The following is a 12,383-nucleotide window of genomic DNA, read 5'->3' on the forward strand; positions in this document are numbered from 1 at the left end:
AATTAATACCTTTTCAACCACTATACTAATGGCAAGTATTTCATACAGCTTAAGTTAAAAAAATCGGAACTATCCCTTTAACATAATTTGAGAATTAGCCAATCGACACGTTTATACAACATACATTTTGCACGCAGCATTGCTCACTATTATTCTCTTTGGACATTTCTGAAAAAATGTGGATGTTTTTTGTAAATTTCAATACGGCAATGCATTGAAGAAAAATACAGGCTACTTTGTAATTTTGTACTTTTGAATATAATCTTGGATGTGGATCTGCTACTAAAGTAAGCAGACCAAATTCTGGACGTAATTATATTCTAAACCTCTCTCTCTCTCTCTCTCTCTCTCTCTGTGTGTGTGTGTGTGTGTGTGTGTGTGTGTGTGTGTGTGTGTGTGTGTGTGTGTGTGTGTGTGTGTGTGTGTGTGTGTGTGTGTGTGTGTGTGTGTGTGTGTGTCTCTGTCTCAATCCTCCACCTCCCCAAGTGTCTGGGAGCTAATTACGGTAATGAATTTGTGTGTCCTATTCTGGCCCAGTCTGGTCACTACCGGAGTGTGAAATCAATTTAGTGCTAATCACTGAGAGGGTGGGTGGCCAGGGAGCTTCATGGCTATTGGGAACTGAGATAAAAGCTAAAGTTCTTCCTTCTTCTCACATGCTTTCAATTAAATAAAAAAGGGTAGATAAAGGAGAACAATTGAAATAGGAAATACCAAAGGGGATCCATGATTCAGCTCGACTGTTCCAATAAGGAAATAGACATGAACTTAATACATAATATGTCTGCATCACTTATGCCATCATCACAATAATATAATAATAATAATAATCTTTATTTATAGAGCACCTTTCAGACACAATGTAGTTCAAAGTGCTTTACATACAATAAAAAGAAAAATTCACATAAATGCAAAAAAAATAGAACAAGGGTAAACAATAGTACAATATACAAAATCACAGACGATAACCAGTCAAATGTCATGATATGGATATAATATTGGTAATAGGGATGTCCCGATCACGTTTTTTTTTGCACCCGATCCGATGCCGATCATTTGAAAACGACATGATCAGCCCGGATTTCCAATCTTGCGATCGGATCAGGACAACCCTAATGTATGTACGCACGCACGCGCACGTGTGCGTGCGTGTGTGTGTGTGTGCGTGCGTGCGTGCGTGTGTGTTTGTTTTTCATTTTTTTACCTTCTATTCTTAACTAACAATAACTCTGGTACTCGAGTTCACGGATCCAAAACGAGTGACTGGCGGCAATGCTTTTAACAGAGGACTAATGTGTATTTATGTTATATGGCCGATTAAACAAAGATCGTTGAATCTCGTTTGTCGTTATAGTGTTATCCATTATGTAGTAGCAATTCATTACCCCCTGCTTAAAACAATCCTCCCCCCTCCGCCCCCCCCCCCCCCCCCCCCTCCCCCACAGCACAGCTACTCCAATCACAGTTCTGTGGAGCCGCCGCTGGCAATGGGATATATTTTGACACCAAGATTGTTTTTAATAGCAGGTTGTTTTTAAACACACACACAAACGCACGCATGCACGCACACACACACACACGCACACGCACATGCACAGACACACGCACACAAAAGCAGGAAATTGCATCGGAAGTTTGTTTTTCGACCTCGTCTCTTTGGCTTTATATCTTGCACCTCCGGTCATGGTCATATTGGAAGCCTTGGAAGGACGAGCGTGTTTGGTCTTTGTGGAGAGACGAAGGACAGTGAAATAAGGCAAGGCGGCACAAAGAGATGAAAGGACAGATAAAGAGCAAAACGAGAGGGTAACCGAAGAGGAGAAGAGAGAGAAGGAGTCTGTCCTCCCCGTGTCCCCTACCCCCTTTTTGAAACTAGCTCCTCGCAACTCGTCCTACACACTTCCACTTCATGGTTTGAGCATAGATATACAAGTAGATACATAGAGACGGCACCGGAATTCCCCTCCCATCTACTTGCATTGCATTGCGTCTCTATTATTTATATATCTATGCTCAAACCGAGTGGAAGTGCATGTGTAGGGCGAGTGGTGAGGAGATAGTTTAAAAAATGGCCTAGGGTAGGTACCCTCACAAAAACATGGAGTACTCCTGGTCTCTATACGGCCTCCCCCTGGCCAGCCATGTTGGAATAACGTGTTCCCCCCACGCGCTATACGTCCAACCGGGGATATTACCCCCTGTCAGGTGAAAAGACACTGAAGGACGCATGAGGTCAGTCCGTTGCTCTCCCCAGGTTGGCGGAGGGAGTGTAGAGCCCAGGATTACATTAGATAATTGACACTGGGTGAAAAAAATTGGTTAGAAATTCTTGTGATAAAAAATTATATATATATATATATGTATGCTGCAGGACCCGCCCTGCAGCATACAACATACTCGTATACAACATTTAAATACCACACACACCAGCATACCTAGTGCAAAAAGGAGAAGAACATCATCACCTCAAAACCTTCCACCTCTACCCTGTAAGTAGCCTGGAACTCACCTATGCTTTTTATGGCATAGGCAGCTCCCGATCCTGCCGGGAGAAACTATGCGCAGCTGCGCGACATGAGACTAATTACTAGAGCGACAGAGAGAGAGAGGAGTGTGTGTGTGTGTGTGTGTGTGTGTGTGTGTGTGTGTACATGTGTGCGTTTGTGTGTCAATTTAACAAAGGTGCAGACGATCAGAAATCAGCAGAGAGTGAGCGATGTTTGCACTACTCTATGCCGAATTGAAGTGGACTCGGACCCAGACTTTTTTTTTCTCCCTGGAAATAAAAACGTCTGGGTTTCCGAGGCTACAGTGTAAGTAACTATAGTATAGTAACTAAAGTTTTAAAGTACAATATTGGCCTCTGAGATGTAGTGGAGTAGAAGTAAAAGTATTGGAAATTGGAAAAATGTTGCTTAAGTATTTATGTACAGTACTTAAGTAAATCGACTTGGTTACTTTCCACCTTTCCTTTGTTTAAATGAAGAAGAGAGAGAAGGGGTCGGCCCTCGGGCTGTGGTGAGTTTAGCTATACCTTTACAGGAACTGACACACACACACACACGTCACGCACGCACACACACAACCTTTTTGTTTGGTCTGTGTGTACTGTGTACGCGTGTGTTCATGCATGTGTGTGCATGCGTGCTTGTGTGTGTGTGTGTGTTTGTGTGTGTGTGTGTGTGTGTGTGTGTGTGTGTGCGTGCGTGCGTGCGTGCGTGCGTGTGTTTACATGCAGGCTATGAGAGGGCCTGCACTCACCATTGCCCACCCTTAACCACTCGCAATGCACACACACACACACACACACACAAACACACACACACACACACACACACACACACACACACACACACACACCCTCCCCGCCCCCAAGGGGTCAGGGAGGGATGTCGGTGTCATCATGCCATGTGATCACAGAGTGACACGCAGGTCACATGGTCCCCGCTGCGCTTGTCCACTTACGGACGGCGGTGACCTTTTGCAAAGCGGCAGTGGAATAATGAATACCTGCGGAACATTTTGAAGTCAAAACGTTAAGGGAGCTTGATTTACGTGACCTCGCTCTTGGGATATTAAGATTAATCTTATCTTTAAATGCATTAAAGCGCATTGCATTTCCTTGTGGGTTTAACATGAATACATTTTGTGGATTTTGTACATAGTGTAAGTGAGTCATAGATTTTTTTTTAATCGCACATGCACCCGTGCAGTGAGGGGTGCCCACACTGTATTCAGATCGGCCACATGACTTCTTACATCATCATGTAGTGCCCTATAAACAACATTAAATCCCATAGACTTGTCTGCCATATGACATCATCTTCAAAGGTCATGCATTGGAGGGGCTAGCACCCCTAAATAAAATAGGCAATTATTTTAGAAAACAAATAGTGGCTATTTTCACTATCCGTCTGTGTCCGTTTATTCCTATATATATGGAGTTGTGTGTCAGGCATGCCCAAATATGGAGTGTTGTGATGTCAGAACAGCTCCATATACGGACCTTAGGCAGGGGCCCCATGTCCAGAGCCCGGGCAGAGGCCTTTAGTGGCGGTTCTGGACCACCGGGCACTGCACTCCCTGTGGGGGTGTGGAACGTGTGTCGAATTTGAAGTCGGTGGGGGCGAACGGTTCCGGAGTTCCGTGCATTACAACCATACACACGTACAGACAGACAGTTTAAAGACGAAAATGAAAGCCTGTGGGTACCGAGTGCTTTCAACATGAATAAATAGTAAATACCATGGTTGTATAGAGTCAGGGGTTCTCAATGTTTTTGGCTTGGGACCCCCCGGAAATACTTTGGCCATGTCTCGTGGAATTGCAATTCCGTACATACATACACGGCTAGAAAACTAAGATGAGTGTATAATACATTCCACTGTTTCTCAACCAATGGTCCACTGACTACTAATAATGTCCTATTTCAACCAGACAATCCGGTGCACTTGCCCCACTTGAGATTCTAACTCCCCTTTTCTGTTGAATTTCTTGACCTCCAACTTGGACATGGACGGTTTCTGAACTAGTGGAAATATCAACAAATCCTACATTACTAAATGCATGATCATGGACCACATGCAATACATCCATGGACCACCAGTGGTCTATGGACCACCTGTTGAAAACCCCTGGTCTATGGGGAGGATTTCAGTGTCATTGTGTACGGATTTTTTTTATTTTTTATGAATGAATTGAATTGCATTTTATAATGAATTGCATTTTTATAGCACTTTTCCAAGTGCTCAAAGCGCTTTACAATGGTTCATTCATTCATACATTTGGAGGTGAAGTGGCGAACAGTCGACGCCAGCGTCCTCACTTCCCACATTCACACACCAATGGTGGCGAGCTCACACCGACCAACTCATTGGAGGCAATGTAGGGTTCAGTGTCTTGCCCAAGGACACTTCGACATGTGGACAGGAGGAGCCAGGATTCGAACTGCCGACCCAGGGATCATTGGACGACCTGCTCTACCTCCTGAGCCACAGCCGCCGATGTTTTTTTTAAATTTTTATATTTCTTTTAGGGACAGACAGTAGGCTGACAGGAAATGGGGAGAGAGATGGGGGGGTGGCATGCAGTAAAGGCCGTCGGGATCGGGAGTCAAACCCGCGGCACACTGCCAGACTGGAAGACCAGCTAAGATGCCTGGATCACTGAGCCACGACCCAAGCCCATTATGTACGGGTTTTTGGGTTTTCTAGCCGTACGGAATGGCAATTCTGTGCTATTTCACCGTGTTTGGGTGAGACTTTTTGTTTTTGGGTTTTTTTCTAGCATTATCTCTGCATTGGGGAAGAGTGGGTGGGTACAACGGGTGGATGGGAGGGAAATGAGGGGTGTCTATCTATGTACCACAAATGTATATGTACATGTATATGTATATGAACAAGGACCCCACATAGGAGGGGAAAGAAAATGTAAAAAACCCAATAAAAAGATATTAAAAAAAAAAGAGAGACTGCGTAGCAGGAGGTGTACTGGTGGCTTTTCTCCTGCGTGCCAAAGTTTAATTCAGCCTATGAGGGTGGATTCTGAGGATGCTTTTCAACGGGAACGGAGCGTTTATTTGCAGGAATCTGCGAATGGCAAGAAACCACTCCATTCCCCATTGAAAAGCACTGGCAGAATCTACCCTCATCTGTAGAATTAAACTTCATTGTGACCGTGCCCTATAAGTCATTCCTGCTGCCTACTCGTTGCGCGTGCTATAGGTTAAACCTAGAGGATGTTGTAATAATTATGCTTTGTGCTAACAAGCAGACATGGTCTAGTGCAGGATAAACAAAGAAATGACAATATTACAGAAAGAAAAAAAGGGCAGAAAAGTACACACAGTATAATCAAGACAGAATCAATGTAGATCTGATAATGATGCACTGTGCATTGGTCAAACAGGAGGGATCTCACAGTCTCTCAAAAGATGTATGCGTTGCTTTACATTGCTTAAAGGAGAATTCCATACTAAAAGGCTTTCTTACCTTTCTTTGTAGTTGTTACGTCCCCACCAAAGAGGTCCAGGTGTTATTTTGTGCAAAAGCTCCTTATTGAATCGAATGGGAGTGTATTCTTTTTTTGTATATATCCTCTCTTCATAATGTAAATAATATCCCAAGCGGCACACTTTACTACTTATCGATGGAAATAAGCGAATTAGCACAACACCCCATAGCCCCATTCAATTCCCATTCAATTCAATGCAATTCATGGAGGGCTTATGGTAGGGGAAATAGCCAATAAGGAGTTTTTGCACAAAAAAACACCTGGGCCTCTTTGGTGGGGACGTAACGACTACAAAGAAAGGTAAGAAAGGTAAGAAAGCCTTCTAGCATGGAATTCTCCTTTAAGACCACTGGCTATAGCATCCACTTCTCTTTCTTTCTCTTTTACTTTAATTTTTTTTGGAGGGAAATTTTTTTGCCAATTTAACATTGAGGTGCCCACCATGTTTAGGTGGCCCAATCGGTCCATCACTAATATGCAGGGCAGTTTAGGTCAAATCAAAGAATAAAGGCATGTCTCATTTCCACAGAGACCCCCTGAGGCCCCCCTCCGGCCTCCTCACAGGGGGGGCCCTCGGACTCGGCTATCAGCCTGCATGCTCTCTGCATGGGAAGTGATCGGGCTCTGAAAGGCATAAGATAGTTAACTTTGTGCTGGGAGCCCTGAGGCCATGCGGTTGGTATGCAGACAGTAAGCTCTGTTTCTTTTCAGCAAAAACACCTTTCCTATCCTCGAGACTTGACCCAACCTAGGCCCCCCCTACCGCGTGTGTGTGTGTGTGTGTGTGTGTGTGTGTGTGTGTGTGTGTGTGTGTGTGTGTGTGTGTGTGTGTGTGTGTGTGTGTGTGTGTGTGTGTGTGTGTGTGTGTGTGTGTGTGTGTGTGTGTGTGTGTGTGTGTGTGTGCGCCCACTGCACACAAAATGAAGTGGAAACCGAGCTACACTTCCTAACCATCTGTCCATTGTACCAAGACATCAGAGACACATACTTCCCACAGATTACAACCACACACGGAGATTTTGAAAACATGACCAATGACAAAAAACTCCCATATCTGCTGGGCGAAGTACAACAATGTGCAAACACAGCAGCAAGATTTGTGAGTTGCTGTGATAGGAGAAGGATATCAAACGGAACACAACCACCCTAAAGACTAATCATTGTGTATATTCCTGCACTATACCTGCATCCAGTGATCTTGGTACAATATAGAAATTGATCTATTGAAGATTCTGACGTTCAAATGTACATATTTTTTGTTTTGATTGTATTGATGTATTGTTGTATTGTGCTTTCTGCTTTGGCAATGTAAACGTATGTTTTCTCATGCCAATAAAGCCCTTTGAATTGAAATTGAATTGAATTGTGTGCGTGCGTGCGTGCGTGCGTGCGTGCGTGTGAGACTGACCGAAACTTGAAATTAAAGCAGCGTCATTCAGGTCTCCCAGGTGTGATCTATGACAGCAGAGGCGTATCTACAATAAGGCGAGGACAGGCGTCCGCCTGTGCCAAAATCCATACACTGAGGACAAAAACACGACCTGAGAACTATTAGTGGACAGCTGATTGGCCGTTGCGCGTATAGAGCGCGACCCTCAATCACCCATTGGAATGTAAATGCATGCCTTTCAGCCTTTGTATCCTACTGTCTGGCATCTCTTTGAAAACCTTTAGTGCTACTGACAATTAACACATCTTGCCTGCCCAAAATGTAATTCCTGGAATCGCCACTGTATTATTTTTTTGGGGGGGTCCCCATTGTTGTGATTCGTCCATGTATATACCCAATGCAGTCTATGTACTTGAACTTATGCAGATACAATGTTTATGTACTTGATATACGTGATAGTACAGCTTGCATGTTCTTTATACATACGAGAGAGAGGCATATAGCACTGGCGAAGGGAATTGTCCCCAGGCCCCAATGCAAGATTGACAGCTCATACTCAAGTAAAGTACTCAAAACTGTACTTAGTTACTTTCCACCTGACTGTGCACGGAACCAGCTGAGGCCCGCTGCATGCAGGCCTGTTCTCCCTCGCCTGTCTGCACGGAGGAGGTGAGAGTGAGCTGTGAAAAAAAAAGAAACCTGAGAGAGAGAGAGAGAGACAGAGAGAGAGAGAGAGAGAGAGAGAGAGAGAGAGGGGGAGAGAGAGAGAGGGAGAGAGGGAGAGGGAGAGAGCTAGGAGCAAGAGACTTGGGGAGATAGTGTCTAAGAAGCCCAGGGGTGTTCCTGCCTTCCGTTAATGGGGGTGTTAGCCACCTGTCAGCGACTAAATGCCCTGCGGAGCGGCCGGAGCACTCTAGCAGCAGTCGAGAGGGAAATTGGTGCCGATGAGACTCTATCCTCTTTTCTTTTTTTTTTGCTTCGTTGCTTTACAGTGTCTCATCGTCGGGGTCTGATGCGGGCAGGATTAAGAGAGGAGTCTATCAGCCTCTGCATCCAGCAGCATCCTCTTGACAGACAGACAGGGCGAGAGCAGAGAGGGAGGGGGAGGAAGATACAGTGGATGGATCATCACATGTTAGTCTACCATACCAGTTGCAGGATGGTACTCAATTCAATTCAAAGGGCTTTATTGGCATGAGAAAACATGCGTTTACATTGCCAAAGCAAAAAGTGGAACAATGCAATGCAATGCAATGCAATGCAATGCAATGCAATGCAATGCAATGCAATCAAAACAACATTTATGTACATTTGAAAGTCAGGATCTCCTATAAATCATATATGTATCAAGATCACTCAATGCAGATAGTGGAGGAATACACACAATGATTAGTCTTCAGGGTGGTTGTGTTCCATTTGATATCCTTCTCCTATATCACAGCAGCTGATAAATCACATATATATATCTTTCTATATTTATTGAATACAATTGAGCAATATATTTATTATGGTTTGGCAATGAATTGGATCTGGTTTTTAGGGACTCTGATCAGTCCCAACCATAGGGACTCTGAATCCTCCGTACCTAAACAACAGATCCAAAACGACTAGGTGGGGAGGAGGAGGGTGAGCAGCAACAGTTTAAGAAGACACCAGCGCAGCAGTATCAGTGTGCAGCAGCAAGCAAGCAAGCAGGATGAGGAGTGCAAACTTCCAGTTTAAATAGCTGGTATATGAAGATGGAATGAGTGTGTGTGATTGGATGAAGTGACTCATGTGACTGTGAACGTGATGCTGAGGCGGCCCAATTATTAACGAACGGCCGCCGGCAACCGCAGGAGTTTCCTGACTGAACTTGCTCTGCGCATGTCTGTGACAGGCGCGACGCTCATTAATATCATTGCTAAAATCTTGCTTTCTCAATCATGTTCATGGGGCCCACTTCACTTGCGGTATCCTTGCGGCCCACCAGTGGTCCCCGGCCAACATGTTGGAGACTCACTGCTATATATATATACGGAGACGGTGTAAAGACCTGAGGAGGGATGAAAGAACCAGTATTACTGCTTGGGTATTTTAATCCATTTAGGCCTGACCTCGAAATTAAAAAGAAAATCTTCTAAATCCTCCAGTTTTCTGAAATAAATATTTTCACGATTTTTCAAAAATAGCAGACCTACAAGCTCGTAGTGCGCCACTCGGTGGCGCGCTATGAGCTTGTAGAATTGCTATTTTTCAATAGCTAAAGCATAACATAATGCTAACACCAAAAGGGGTTCCCGCCCAAAATGGGTTAACCTCGCTAACATTCCACCTCCTTCTCTGCAATATCAAATCCCTGACTTGCTCATTATAACGGGCACTGTGTGTTGCAAACGGCACCGCTCTTGATCACACACCGTATTCCGTGTGCTTTATAGCACCTTCCCGGCTTTTAGTTCAGCAGAGGCTAATTGACTTATCTGCCGCACTAGTTTTGATTATCCGCCGCGCGGGCTGGAATATCTGATCTGATGCGGCTTTTTACAGTGGAAAGGAAGAAAAATATATCAAAGTCAATCCCCCGGGGAGAGGAAAGGGAGAGGAGCGGTGGATTCATAGTGGTCTTGATCGAACAGCCGTCGGTGAAACATCACACAAAGTGTCAAAAGAGAGAGGCGAGGGCATATCACCTCGGCTCGTGTAATAAGCCCTATTGACACCCTATATACCCCGGCCCAACCCCCACAGCCCACCCCCGCCGCATCCGTTTTCTTACAACCACCACGGAACTCATAGAGCATACCGAATTCCTGACGTCGCAATATAAAAAGAAGCCTATGGGAATTCTGAATGGGAAAACACGACCCAGGTGCAGGGATGTATAAATCACGTCAAACTTTGGTGCTCTATTGCCGATGGGATTGTATTCATGTGTTTCAGGGAAGGGTTTGCATTCATTGGCGTGTGTTCCAGGGAAGGTGCTATCGGGAGCACTTGCACTTCTTTCTTTTTTTAATGTTTTTTTGTGGCTTTCGCCTTTTTTTATATATTTTATGGAGGGACAGACAGTAGGCTGACAGGAAATGGGGAGAGAGATGGGGGGGAAGACAGTAGTAGGCAGTAAAGGCCGTCGGGACCGGGAGTCGAACCCGCGGCACACTGCCAGACTGGATTACCAGCCAAGGTGCCTGGACCACTGAGCCATGGCCCAGGCCGCACTTGCACTTCTTAACCAGTTGAACCCCAAACTCCAAATTCTAGAGGAAATGTCAGCCAAAAGTATATATATATATATATGCAGAGCGACAAAGAGAGAGTCAACCAGGTGCTCGATGGAGGTGAAATTAAATTAAATTAAATTAAATTATTACTATATTTATCCAGGGTATCTGGGCTAAACTCAAGAACTTGTTTCCAGCCAGGCCCTGCTCATAGAACATTTCATCGTAGTGGTTCAATGCCTTGTTCAAGGGCACTTCAGTGGTGGTAATTTTAACGTGTTGGACCGCTGATTCGAACTGGCGACCTTCCGGTATCAAGAACTCTCCGCAATCCGTTCGGCCACCGCTGCAATAAAAGTTTAAAAATAAAGTGGACTGGTGCTACAAAAATCAGTGGGGCTGGAATACAAAACATAGGCGGCGATCCGAGCACTCAAAAAAGCACTTAAAAAGCACTTAAAAAAAAGGTCACGGTACTTACGGAAAAGTTTAAAACAGCCAACATGTTTGACTCAAAGGAGTCTTCATCAGGGCAGGTATAGATCTATCATATACTGTACCTGCCCTGATGAAGACTCCTGTTTTAAACTTTTCTAAATAAAGTACCATGACTTTTATCCACCCTTTGTTTATTTCCTTTGCCAAAAGTAGCAGATGGTCCTACAAACAAAGCCAAAGTGCAGTAACTACGGGAAAGGAAATTGGCCGATAATTGTTTTGAAAGTGTTTCAACTGGTCAGCCAAATGAGATATCAGCAAATATAAGTGATATCTTGAGGTAATTGTATATCCCTCAAAATCACGAAAGGCAAATGTAACCTTTGGGATACACAAATACGTCGGTGTGTACAAGAACGTATAGTTACTTTGTTACTTTACGTAGTTGGCTTTGTACAGGGCAGTGCCGATGGGATCGCATTAGTCGGCGTTCACAGCGTGTGTTTTAAGTGGATCACTATTACAATCCGTATAGGTCTAGGGGTGGAAAAGGATGCAATAAGGTGGTAGGTGAAGTTTTGCTTTATTATAGGTCAACTTAACGTACAAAGTTACATGAATTTACATTTAGATTTAAACAGACAATAAACCCTGGCACAAATCAATAAACAATCAAAATACTTCTAACCTAACCTTCATTAACTTCACTAACCTAACATTCACTTACGTAACATAAAATAAAAAGGACAATTGAAATCAATTATAATCTTACTACTCTAATCTAGTCTATATCAAAATTGACTGTTACAAAAAGCTGGTGCCAGTAGTTCTACAAACAGATCACATAGTCAGACTGCTTAGCAGTAATCGGACAATCAGTCAGCCAAAGGCTGCCCTGAAACTCTTAATTTTAACATGCCTTCTAGCGAGTTAAACTTTTGCCGAACATAACAGAACATAAAGTCCAGAAGGGTGTGTAGGTCAAGAACAAGGTGACACCAAACTTTTGGGCAACAGCCTTCAGACCACAGACCCACCATCTCCATGGACAGTGTCTAACACACTGCCAACACACACAGCTGATAGCAGTTCTTAAATAGGGCCCAGGTGGACAGCTTTCTTCTGATGATTGGCCGAGCTTGATGAGAGGCGACACGAAGCAGGTAGGTCTCCTCCCACGCACAGGACCTGAGACTGAGAGCTGCAGTCAGTAACAAACTACATACTTGCACATACACACACGTGTGTGTGTGTGTGTGTGTGTGTAACAATCGCATACTCCACTTTTTAAAGTAAAAACAGAGAGATGTGTTGGGGTGAGCGGTGAGTCACTTATCACC

Source organism: Electrona antarctica (assembly GCF_951216825.1).
Source record: "Electrona antarctica genome assembly, chromosome: 20".
Lineage (NCBI taxonomy): Eukaryota > Metazoa > Chordata > Actinopteri > Myctophiformes > Myctophidae > Electrona > Electrona antarctica.